Below are 13,975 nucleotides of genomic sequence, written 5' to 3'. Positions count from 1 at the left end.
CAAAAGCGGCCATCTCAGTGTCAAAGAATGAGTTTGGAAAAGTCATTGTAGGGGAGAATGTTCATGGGAAAGAGCTTAGTAGCTTGAGGTGCAAAAGGGGTCTTTTTGCAAGGCACAAAGTACACTTGCTTGCTAAAAAGGTCAACTATGGTTCAAATTATGTCATTTTGAGAGGAAGTGATGGGGAGTCCAATGACGAAATTCATTGTGACATTCTCCCTGGGGCCACTAGGCATGGGTAGGGGCATCAAAAGACCATAAGACTTATCATGTGCTTAACTTTTTGACATGTCAAATATTATAAAACAAATTCGGCTAAATCATGAGCTTGCACGACCGTTGGACTCTTATCAACGGGTAGGTCAAGTGGTGAGGGCAGATGGGAGACTGAGGCATGGATAGAACTCGATCATAGATGGGAGAGTAGGGACGTAGCAAAGGGAGGTTGAGGGAGTACACAAGGTAGTTGAGATTGAGGGTCGTCTTCATGTTAGCTACCCCTCCATGGCCACCTTGGAGATTCTAACCTTGGAAGCAAAAAAGAGGAGGTTCTAAGCTTGGAAGCAAAAAGGAGGAGACAAAGGTCTATTATAAACATTTCTAGTTGGTGATCGAGTGAAGGCATTGTGGAGGTCAAGTGAAGGAAACCTTGACTTGAGGGGATGTTAGGCCTCATTTGCAAATATACTAGGCCTTGGCTTGCGGAATATCGTATGCATTGTAGAGGGATTCCACCCCTATAATATGCCTATGTGTGTTGTGTGCCCTACCTCAACTTACAAGAGGGTGCAAAATCCACTCCACATGTTGATATGTGCTCTAGAGTGCTGCCAACTCTGCCTCGACTTGCAAGAGGATGAGTCCATGTAGGACAATCTATTTGTGCTACAAAAGGGTTTCCCTCCCATGTGTGCAATCCATGTGTGCAAGGTTTGCTCTCCATCCAACATGGGTGCAAGGATTTGCAACCACCTAGGCAGGAGTCCACGCTTTTCAATATATATTCAATTTAAGGAATTGTGTATGGTTGAGAGAGAGAGAGAGAGAGAGAGAGAGAGAGAGAGAGAGAGAAGAAAAGAAGAGGAAGAAGGAGAAATGAGAGCTTATCAAGCATGGTGGCTGATTCAGATGACCAAAAAATGCACCTTTAAGGCTCTTTTTTACATTCCTTTTCTTAGCTACATAGTGACCGACATTTCTCTCATGTGGAACAACTCATTTGACTCCCTTCTCGTTGTGCAATTTGATTTCATTAACACTAGTTTGGTACCAAAACAAAACACTCAAGTGTTCTTTTTTCACAAATTTAAATTAAATGCTACTTTCATTAGACGGTGTATTTAATAAAACCCTCTTGATATGATTAAATATGTTAGTTAGAGGGTCTTTTAAAAATATAACCTTGCATTTAGAAGCTATCATGATCATTAACTATACTCATCAAGTTGACCCTCGTAAGACTGCGATTGATGCTTTGAAGAAATCGACTTTATAAGCTCAAGAAAAAATGAGGCAACCTTGTAGAAAATTTTACGTGACTTTTCCACAATTGTGCTATTGATAATTGAAAGTTGCATGTGCAAAAAAAAATACTTTCGAGTATATAAAATAATGAAAAGCTCTACATGTTTGATATGGCCATCTCGAGCATATTGTTGTATAGAAAGAAAAATATGTTTTTGATGTATTTGTGAGTTTTAGAAAGTGATATATTGCTTACCCTCTCCATTGAGGACTCAAGGTGGCACGAAGAAGGGCTTTGGTATGCAACAATTATTGGATTATTTCAAATATTCAAAATTGCGTAAGAGAAAAAATTGATATTTTCATTCTTGAGAAATAAGCGTTCAAAACCTCAAATAATATCAAACTTTCCATGTAGATTCAATAAAAGTATCAAAGTACATGGTACAAAACACAACTGCGGCGCCTAAAACCTTGCTTTCAATGTTATTATAGAGAACACAAGATTTTCAAGAGTTTTTGCACAATAAAAAAACTCAAGATAGAGTTCAAGCAATGAGATTTAACTGAGGTAGGGAGCTGAAAAAATACGTACTTTCTTGGTTTTAATATATAAAGTCACTTTTGGTTGTCAAACTACACTAGAATAGCCTCAATTCCATGAGGGGACCTTTGGAAGACCACAATTATGCTCTTATTCAACACATGCTCTGTTACCATATACATGTGGTAGTGATGTGTGTGAACACACTAGGACCGCCGAGGCATTTTTTCCCTCTTTAGGAGGTTTTTTCCCCCATGCATTGTATATACGCCCATCACTCTAGGGCTATCTATCTTTCCACTGCACACTAAGTAACACACTCTCTATTGTGTGCCTTGAGCTTCCTTCGTCTTCTCCAAGCTGTGTGTGTTTCCCTGCAACCCTAATTCCAACAATTGGTATCAGAGCAGGTCACGTCCTCCCGGGCTTAGTCGCCAGCTACTCCAGCACACGCCTGCTCACTTTCTCTGATTTCAGTGAGCTTTGGCGAGCGTTCGCAGGTCGACAAAAATTTTGGGGCGGCTCGAAGAGTTTGGTCTGCTCAGAATTTTGATTTGGGCTCATTTCGGCCTCCGTTTCCACTACAGGCAGTACTGCACAGGCTATTTCGTCATTTTGTGCAGAATTTCTGTCAGTGCCATTTTCTGCATAACAAGTGCCTTATAGTCTTCTACGGTTTGTGCCATATAGCACAGGTTGTTCCCGCTCCATTTCTCCTATTTTCGGGCAGTTTTCACATCAGGTGCATCATTTACCATGGCTGACAACAACAACACAGATGTGTTCAAGATGTTTGTTGCTGAGGACAGGTTGGATGGGGACAACTACCCTATGTGGGCTTATATGATGCAACATGTTCCTGTGTCAAAGGGTGTCTGGAACATTATGCAGGGCATTGATGTACGTCCTGGTTTTGAGGATGTAGGCGATGTTGAGGATGTTGCAGGTCTTGCTGCAAGGATTGCAGCTGCTAGAGTTGTTTTGCCTACGGATTGCAGCAAGGATTGCAGCTGCTAGAGTTGTTTTGCCTACGGCAGAACAAGCTCCTTGGGATGTTAAGAATGCGCAGGCTCATGCATTGATTATGTTGTCTATAAAGCGCACCATTGTTCCTCACATCCGTTCAACAAAATCTGCAAAACAGGCTTGGGATATTTTAGCAGGTCTTTATGCAAGCCGCAATGAGGCTAAAATTGCTTTGCTGCGTAAAGAGCTGGAGTCGAAGATTATGCATGAGGAAGATGATATGGACACTTTCCTTGCTAGTGTCAAGGATATTAATGAGCAGCTTATTTCTGCAGGTGAAGTCATTTCAGATAGTTCCGTTGTGCAGACTGTTCTTGATGCCTTACCAGATTCCTACCAGACTTTTGCTAGTACTTGGAGACTGATGACCCAAGGAAATCTTGAAGTTGTCAAGTTTGATGCATTATGCACATTGTTGTTACAAGAGTCACTCTCCAGAAAAAATAGGACTAGACAACGTGCAGTTGAACAGGCTTTTATTGCTTCTCAAAGAAAGGGTGGTAACAATAATGCAACCACTTCTTATGGTTCTGCTGCGAGTGGCAAAAATTCTGTTCCTAATGCTTCTGCTGGCAGTACTTCGTCTGGCAATTCTGGTGATAAGGGCAAAAAGAAGATGCGTTGCCATTATTGTAAAGCCAATGATCACTTGATCAAGTCGTGTCCTAAGTTGAAGGCCAAAGAGGCTAAGGAGAAAGAGGGTGGTTCCACTGCAAATGCTGGTTCCACTACAAATGCAGCCATTGTTAAGTCTTCTGTGAAAGGAGACTATAATGCTGATGTTGATGCAGAATGGGCGTTTAGCGCAGACTGCACTTACAATCCTGTTGTCCATGATGCATGCTTGTCAGTTGCTGCAGATTCACATGTGTGGTATTTCGATAGTGGTACTATAAAGCACATTACCTCACATCGTGAATTGTTTACCTCTCTCGAGTCTGTCCCTCATGGGAATTCAGTCACTTGTGCCAACAACGCCTCTTATCCAGTTCAGGGAGTTGGAAAGATTGTGCTCACTGCTGCTAATGGCAGTTCCTTCACACTTGTTGATGCACTTTATGTATCTGGGATCAAGAAGAATCTCTTGTCTGTATCCGCACTTGCTAGACTTGGACTTGTAGTCAAATTTGTGGATGACAGATGTACAGTTCATGATCTCAGTTTTGGTGATGAAATTGTTGCATCTGGGCTTTTGTGCCGTGGGCTATATAAGCTCACTTTGTATGACAAGTGTGGAAAAAATTTTGCAAATGCTGTTGTAGATTCAAGGGCTATTTCAGATGCAAAACTTTGGCATGCACGTTTTGGTCATCTGAATTTTGCCAGTTTGCTGCGTTTGCAGAAATCTGATATGGTTGCTTCTTTGCCGCCTCTTGAAGCACCTGTCAAACATGTTTGTGAAGGCTGTATTTTGGGTAAGATGCAGCGTTCTAAATTTCCAAAGGATGGTTCAGTTCGGGCCACATGCAGGTTGCAGCTTGTACATAGTGATGTTTGTGGGCCCATGCAAACTCCGTCCTTGGGCAATTACCTGTACTTCGTGACTTTCATTGATGATTACTCCAGGCCTGCATGGGTATTTCCGCTTAAAGCGAAGTCCGAAGTTTTTATGTGCTTCAAACAATTTCTGGCTATGGCTGAAAATGTCTCGAAATGTACTATGGGCACCCTCCGTTCCGATCGAGGGGGGGAGTATATGTCTCATGAATTTAATGCATTTCTGGCTACTCGTGGGATAAAACACCAATGTACAGTGCCTTATACACCTCAACAAAATGGTGTTCCTGAGAGGAAAAACAGGTCACTGACGGAAATGGCACGATGTATGGTCAAAAGTCAAGCTTTGCCGCATTCTTTTTGGCTTGAGGCCATTATGTGTGCCACTTATGTACTTAACAGGTGTCCTACGAAAGCTTTGCAGTCTATAACTCCATATGAAGCATGGCATGATAGAAAGCCTTCTATTGAGCACATGCGTGTTTTTGGCTGTTTGGCATATGCTTTGGTGCCACAAGTGCAGTGCAGAAAATTGGATGATAAGGCTGTCAAATGTATTTTTGTTGGTTATAGTGCTGAAAGCAAAGGTTACAAGTTGTATCATCTGTAAACAAAACGTACTCTGGTTTCACGGGATGTAGTGTTTGTGGAAGATTCTGTTCAGCCCTTGCTGTCATGTACTAGAGACAGTAATGTAAGCTCACAGGACATTTATGACACTTTGTTGCCTCTTTTCAGTGGTGGAAATACGAATGTAAGTTCCAATGAGGCAAATGTACAGCCTATGGGGGTTTCTGAAAATGTTTTAGATCAGCCTATTACTGATGCAGATGTACATGATGTACTTGATGAGGAAAGGGCTAAAAATGAGCAGGCTAGAGGTATGCCAAAATGGCTGGTGCACACTTTGTGTGACAGTAAATTGGATGCACCTTTGTCTAGTCATAGTTGTTCAGGCTCTCTCCATGCATCTTATGCATCAGATTGTTATGCTTTGGCTGTGTCTAGCTTACATGATGTTGAGGAGCCTCTGACGTTTGCTGAAGCACAAAATTCAAAAAATTGGATGGCTGCCATGCAATCAGAATATGATGCACTTATAGAAAATGACACATGGACATTATGTGATTTGCCTCCTGGAAAAAAGGCCATTGGTACGAAGTGGGTTTACAAGTTGAAACGCAAGCCAGATGGTGAGATCGATCGCCATAAGGCTCGACTTGTTACAAAGGGTTATGCACAGCAAAAAGGCATAGATTATGAAGAGACTTTTGCTCCCACTTGTCGTATGACTACTGTGCGTTTTCTATGTGCATTGGCAGCTCATTTTGGTTGGGATGTACATCAATCAAAAATTGTTACTGCTTTCTTGAATGGTGACATATTTGAGGAAGTTTATGTAACGCCGCATCGCGGTTTTGTCATAAAAGGACAAGAGGAAAAAGTGTGCAAATGTAACAAGGCTTTGTATGGGTTGAAGCAATCTCCTTGTGCTTGGTATGAGAAAGCTGACACTCATTTGGTCAAACAAGGATTTCGTAACAGTCCAACAGAAAGCACATTGTATGTAAAGCGTGAGGGTGATGTACTTCTCATTGTGGTTCTTTATGTTGATGATTTGCTGATCGTTGGACCAAATGAGAGACATATTGCTGAATTTAAGGCTGATTTGAATGCTACTTTCAAGATGAAAGATTTGGGGTTGTTGCATCATTATTTGGGTATACAGTTTAAGCAGTGTGATGGTGGTATTGCCTTGTGTCAGAAAAGTTACATAGAGAGACATTGCTATGTAAGTTTGGACTTGAGGATTGCAAACCTATTGCCAGTCCCATGGAAACAGGTTTGAAGTTGAGTCTAGATGATGCTGGTGATCCTGTTGATGTCACTCTTTACCAAACTGTTGTTGGCTGCCTCATTTATGTATGCAACACGAGGCTGGATATTCAGATTGCAGTCTCACAGGTCAGCAGATTTATGCATAGCCCAGGGTCTAAGCATTGGCAGGCTGTTAACACTAGAATGGTAACCTAACAGGACATAAAAGTGTCCTTTCAGGGTTTTGGGAAAAAATTCCAAAACCATAGTAGATCCACTCATTTTGAAAAATCCTTTCATGAGCTTATAGTTCAATAACTACTACATGTGGAAAAAATGAGAAACTTGTAATTTTTCTCATCCCTTGGTCACTACAAGCCTCCAATCCAAAGTTGATGGACCAGTGCATTTTGCCCAAAACAACAATTTCTTACGGTTGATTGCATATAAATAAGAGTGGAGATTTTTGTAGGACATGAGATAAAATGCCCCGTTAACTTCAATGGGTTGGTGACCAAAACATATGGTTGCTTTTACCTCACTAATTTTTTTTTGGGCAAAAAAAAAAGGTACAAAAAAGTTGCATTTTTGCCATTCTCTGGACCTATCATCAAAGTTTCTATAGTCACGCTCAATACAGATACTATATACATGTTTTCTTAGTTCCCTTTGGGCCTTTGGATTCAAAAGGAGCCATGGAGCATGTCAAAAGGATAATGGATCTCTTACAATTGAAACCTTGGGGGCAATGATAAAGTGCTAAATATAGCAAACATGAAAAAACTGGGTTTAGCATTATGACCTCTAGAAACCCATAGAAACTACTCAATATCTAGCCAGGTTTGTAGTCTATGATTAGATATGGTTACTACCTACAAAATACACACAATTGTCCTAAGAAACTAGCAATATTGAGAAAGTTATACTTGCTACTCTAAAATGTATCGTATTCTTCAGCAATCAAAAAACTCAACCATCATCATATACTATGCTATATAGCATATTAGGTCCCCCAAAACTCAAGGAAGATTAGCTTTATGTTATACATTACTCTTACACAATCAAAATTGAATTTGGATATCAAGAAAGCCACCAAAAAAATCATAGAAGTGCTAATTTTGGCCAAAAAAAAGGATTATGCAATTCTTGTAAATTGGCCATAACTTTCAATTTTAACAATTAGCTCTCCCTACAAGCATCAAAACATGTTGAGAACTATGAAGGCCTAACCTCTAGCCATCTAAACCTCACAAACATGAAGTTTAGAGTGGTATAGTTGCCAAAAATTGAAAAAAAGCCAAAAACAGGACACGTTTTTTCACACAGTTTAGGTTCAAAAATGTTGTGCAAGAGTAAGGTTAATGGTGAGATCGATACTCAAAAAAAAATGCTAATTTTTTTTCAGCTCATAAGGCAACTTTGTGGATATATAGCACCTAGAAATTCATTTTCATACTCTTCAAATAATTCAAGCAAAATGGGCACTTAACAGGACACAAAAGTGTCGAAGGACATAAAAGTGTCCTGTTACCATTCTAGTGTCAAGAGTATTTTCCGCTACCTTAGTGGCACTTTACATCTTGGCTTGTTTTATCCCAAGGGGGGATCATTGCCGCCAGACTTACTATTCGGACTCAGATTGGGCTGGTTGTTTTGACACGCGAGTGTCCACAAGTGGTTTTTGTTTCATGCTTGGCAGTTCATGTATATCATGGTTGAGTAAGAAGCAACCTACTGTGGCCACTTCGAGTTGTGAGGCTGAGTACAAGGCAGTCTTCACAGCTACAGTTGAGTGTGTATGGCTCAGACGCCTTATGGCTGATTTGGGTGTTGGACAGGACACTGCCAACACTGTCTACACTGACAATCAGAGCGCATTGGCAGTTGCAAGGAACCCAGTTTTTCATGCTCACACAAAGCACATTGAGGTGCATTACCACTATGTCAGGGAGAGGCTCTCAGCAGGAGAGATCGGCTTGGCTTATGTGCCGACACAGGACAACCTTGCAGATCTTTTCACAAAGGCATTGTCTCGTGCGAAGCTTGAAGCTTTCCGCAAAGCTTTGGGCTTACTCCCCTTTGTGGACTGATCCTGTCCTCAGGGCATGGCACTTCCCTTTACTCATGTGCCAGCTCTCGTTCACCGCATCACTCCAGGGGGGATTTGTTACCATATACATGTGGTAGTGATGTGTGTGAACACACTAGGACCACCGGGGCATTTTTTCCCTCTTTAGGAGGTTTTTTCCCCCGTGCATTGTATATACGCCCATCACTCTAGGGCTATCTATCTTTCCACTGCACACTAAGTAACACACTCTCTATTGTGTGCCTTGAGCTTCCTTCGTCTTCTCCAAGCTGTGTGTGTTTCTCTGCAACCCTAATTCCAACATGCTCAAGTATGAAATTATGTCTATAACTTGCGTGTGACATGGAAAATAGTCTTTGAAGGGCATTCTATTGTTTTGTAGCACTAAGTACTAACACTTGACTTTTATAAACATAAAAAAGGTCATCTCTACAAAAAGATATTAGAATTTTACTCTTTTTTTTTTGGCAAAACAGCTTGAAATTTTACTAAAATTTATAGCTTAGAACTTATCATAATACTCTCCATAGGGATTGTATCTTGGAATGGAGAAAAATCCAAGGTTTTCTTTCCTTCATAACCAACCTATGGTAGAAGCAAGGTGTAAAAAATTTCTTTCTAGCTTGACAAATAAATTGCCAAAATTTGGTAGGAAAACAGGACACTTGAATGTCCAATTACAGGACTAGTGTTAAACATTCATTGCCTCATCATCTCTATCAATCTTTTTGACTGTATTTTTTTGAGAACTCCAACTAAATCCTTGGCACTTGAGTTGTTACAGAGCTAAGGATTCTTACTAACCTACACAAACAGTTTTGGACAAATTATCACAACAATTCCCACATTGTGACTTACCTCAACATCATGAGCTTCATTGAGGATTGCACTGCATACCTAGCTAGGTACGATTGGGGACAGGGGATCGCCGGCCCGGAGGGGGGCTGGCGGTCCCCTGCCCCCAATCGTACCTATTCTCACAATCATTCCCACAGTGTGACTTGCCTCAACATCATGAGCTTCAGTGAGGGAGGCACTGCATACCTAGCTAGGTACGATTGGGGGCAGGGGACCGTCGCCCCCCCCGAGTCTAATCTTCCTATGAGTCTTAAGCAATGCCTGCAAAAGGTTTGATCGTTTTGCTCAAAGGTTTCCAAATGTTGGCAATCCTTTACTCGCATAGCTCTAGACTTTGTAGGGGCTTTATGCACAATAGCTGAAGCAATGGACTTTTGTGAACTAATTAAATAATTAGAGGAATCTAGACTATCTACATTTAGAACTCTATTAGCCTTCTTGGTAGTATGAAAGATAACCTTTGCTTAATGATGGCAAGAGATTAATCAGACACTAATTAATGATTGAGTAATTACTCTGATTATGGCTCGCTATAGAAGTTGCAAAGTGAGGAATTACCGGGATGGGAAGACTGGAAAGCTGCGGAACAGCTTTATTACCAGCCACGAAGTGGCTTATCAGACGAAGATGATAGAGATCTTTACACTTTAGCTCGTTTCCACAAAAATTGCAACAAACTAATTGATAACGCAGGTAAACCTCCATCCATAAAACTCAAAGGTGTAACCATAGAATCCATCGACTACTAATGGACTAATGACCAACTCGAGCCAATATGGGATATGACCAATGCAGAACATAGAGTTGGAATTAAAGATTATGGTCCAGCATTTATCAATGGTGATTGGGATCAGTTCGATTCTTTCTATGATGAAAGAATTTACAATGGTCTTCAAGCAGAAATCATTTTTGACAATCTTCCATCCCCTCCAATAGAATATGTGCTGGCACAGCCGTAGCATCGTGGATGACATCAGTGCTTGTGTCACTGGGAGATAGTAGAGGAAATAATATTATTCCACCCGGCCTCTATGATAAGATGGCTTAGGATGACAGCGAGGACGTTGTAGGTATCATACGTTGAGTCCTTCGTGGAAGATTGTACAGGTTGTAGCTGGATAGGTAGCTGCTTGTGATGAGGTTACAACTTCAGTTTGGGTGGTAGTTGGAGTTAGGTTAAACTCATTAAGAAATACATCGGGCCATTCATGTGTAGGAATGGTATACTGAAGTTGGTGTAGGATCTTTGCATGATGCCGTTTTTCCTTCCATCGGAATTTAAAATATTTATCATTAAAGGTGATGGGCTGCAGTTTATCAAGAATATCATTGCCGATGATCATATCATAACTGGGCTGAGAGCAGAGATAGGCAACAATAGGTATTCTGGCCTTACCAAGAAGTAACCATAATCTGGCTTGATTTTTTATTGGTTCTTCAGATTTGTTGGCACACTTTATCAAAAATGGTTCATCTAGTTTTTTCCAATAGTTTTCAGGAACAAACCTTTCATTTAGAAGAGTTAGGCTGGCTCCTATGTCGACTATAGCATGAAGGGAATTCTGAAACTGAGTATTCAGAATTATTGTGATGGGACTCCTTTTAGTGGTGAGAGACTGTTGTCTCCATTTAGTGGTTCTTGAATTTCTTCTTGTTGTGAAGAATTCTTTTACCTGTTTGGCAATCTTCTTAAGGCTTTGATGATTGTTTAGAATCAACCTTGTGTTGTGACACATGGTGGTTTGGATGTCATCAATGACTTCTTGAAGTTTGTCAAGTTTAGAGGGAATCAAACTTGAGTGGTCAGAGGTTTCTCATTGGGTGCTTGTTGGAGAGAACCAATTTTCTAATGGTTGCTTTTCTTTTCTTTTACTCTGTATAGATGATTCTCTTGAGATTTGCTCATGGGTATGTATATCATCTATTTTTTGAGCAAGGACTTGAAGTTTTGTAGGATCATCAATCCATTGTTGAATCTGTCTGTCGATTGGATTGATCCATGCTTTCTTTATGGCTTCCTGGTTAATTGGCCTGATCTGTTCAGCATCCAATTGCTTTGGAGGGTCAGCTTCTTTAGAGATTTTGGCTTCTGAATCAGAGTCTTCATAGTTAACATAGAATTTTCTCCAGTCTCCATACCATGTTGTCCTAAGTATGGCTACTTTAGTATTGATCCATTTAGCCTTATCTTGATCAGTTTGCGGGCTAAGAGGGTATTCTGGATCTAGAATAGTTTTTTCTTTCTTATGGGAATAATAGATAGAGGAGTTTACCTTTTCTGCTTGGGTTAGAAATGGTAGATCTTCTGCTGGAATACCATCAATACTTATTGCTGGAGATTCTAAAATATCTTGTCTCTGTTCTTCAGTGATTTCTTGAATTGTAATAGAAACATTGTTTTTAGTTTCAGACTCTTTACCTTTTGTTGATGAAGAGCTTGATCCTATCTCTTTGGTTGAGGAAGCTGGGGGTAATTTTCTTTTGAAAGGGGCCTTGCCAATTACCATGATATCTGTTTTTAGAGTTCGGATATTGTTCATGCCACTTTCAACCATATTCATTTCTGTGGACTCCCTTGTTTCTTCGGGCTGAGGCTTGGGTTGCTTGAACAGGGTTATCAACTCTTTCAGATTTTTAATATCTTCTTCAGATAGTTGATTACCTTTTGAAGTTGGCTCAGCTGGCTGTTCTTTTGGAAGTAAGATATCCCATGGAATTGGAGCAGGTGGAGTTGGGGTATTTGGAAAGAAATGAGAAGTCTGAGAAGTCTCACCCCCCCAGAGAAAGGAAAGTGGTTTCTCTAGCAGTTAGATTGGCTTCCCATCTATGGAGAGCCTGCTGTTTTTCAAACAGAAGCTCGTGTTGATGCAATTCCTGCTCTTTTTTACACAATTCTTCATAAGAGTGATCCTGTTTAGAACGGAATGTCGATGGAATATCCTGAGGGAAATCAGAAGCTTCTTCATCAAAATTAGAAGAATTGGAAGGTGTTCTTCCTGGTGCAATGTTTGGAGAGGTCGAGCTTTGATTTTGCCTGAGACCATATTGCTGATGAAGTTGTGATCAAAGAAAGGCTGACTTGCTTTGATTTGCTTTAGTTTCATTTTGGTGGCTAAAGCTGGAATGACCATTCGTTCTAAAGTTGGTGCTTTAGGTTTGTCAACTTCACGTAGAGCATTTCTAAGCTGCTTCTAACAAGTAGATGCTTCTTTGAAAGTATGTTGAGAAGAGGTCTTCTTACCTGGTTTTTCAGATTCGAAGGAAGAATCTGAATTGCTTGAAGCATAGTCATCTGATTGGAACTGTTTTCCTTTGGAAAATCTTTTTCATTGTTGAGGGTTGAAGGGAATAGGCATGAGGTCTTCTAGGCTCATGACATTCATTGCAATAGGGAAATCTTGAAAGCTTGAGTCGGAGTCGAAGCTGCTTTCTTCTGTTGAAGGCACTTTGCTTTCAAGTTGAGCAATATTGAACTCAAAATCAGAGATATCAAAGGAGGATATCTCAAAGTAGCTATATCCATCTTCAAGAATAATATTCTTGAATGCTACTGATTTTTTCTTCTTTGGACGTTCTGAAGCCGAATGACCTTGTTTTCCACAAATAAAACATTTATTGTCATTCTTTGAAGATGTGGACTTACGTTTCTTGAAAAACCTGTGCTTGGGTTTCTTTCTATAATTTTTCTCCTTCTTTTTTTTCTTTGAATGCTTGCAAGAACATTTTGTCTTTTTGTCTGTGCATCCAACATCTCTGGAGTAGTAATTTTGTTTGCAGAATTTCTTTGAAGGTTTGGAATCCTTCAATTCTTTTTGTGCCTGCTTTTGAATACAGAGTTCCTGTATGACTACCTGTAGAGCTTGGAGTATATCTCCAAGAGTTTCTGTTTGGAGATTTAGATTTTGGTTATCCAGCTTCTCAATAAGGAGCTTTGTAATTGCTTTTGGTAGCTTGTGCACAAATTCTGCTTTGATTTCCCCATAATGGTATTTTCCTGCTTTGTATATTAGATTTTTGCAATAAATACAGAAATCCCATATAGAGGAGAAATTACAGATCTGAGCCTCATGAAAGGCTTGCAAGGCCAACGAATTACAGATCTGAGCCTCATGAAAGGCTTGTAAGGCCAACGATGTTTGATCTTCTTGATGTCCAATGAATTCTTTGTAGATGCTCTCTATCAGTATTAATAGAGGCGATGCATTACCAGCAGGTCGTAAGATAGAGTTTTTGATCTCTGGAGGTAACATTTCCCACCACCTTTTGAGGATACTTATAAAACCATTTACTGTAGCTTCTACTGCAGTTTGTTGTCGCATTCGCCCAAATAACATTTGTTGATAGATCCAATTATGCATGTATTCTAGAACAAGAACGATGTCCTCTTGTTCTAAATTATCAATGTTGTAAAGGTAATGTCACCTACCTTTTTAATTCCTTGCACAAATTGGGGATGTTCAGAAGCTTGGGCTACACTGGTAGAGGCGTCATCCATAGGTTCATCTTTTTCCATATGTAATGGCACTAGAGGGATGTCGGCTTGCGAATCACCAATCTCTGACTCTTCCTGAGAAAAAGGATTATCAATTTCTATTGGAGGAGATGGAAGATTGTCAGGAACGATTTCTGCTTGAAGACCATTGTAAATTCTTTCATCATAGAAAGAATCGAACTGATCC

The sequence above is a fragment of the Adiantum capillus-veneris genome, chromosome 6 (assembly GCF_014529385.1).
Source record: "Adiantum capillus-veneris isolate H3 chromosome 6, ASM1452938v2, whole genome shotgun sequence".
NCBI lineage: Eukaryota > Viridiplantae > Streptophyta > Polypodiopsida > Polypodiales > Pteridaceae > Adiantum > Adiantum capillus-veneris.
Note: the sequence above shows the minus strand (reverse complement) of the source record.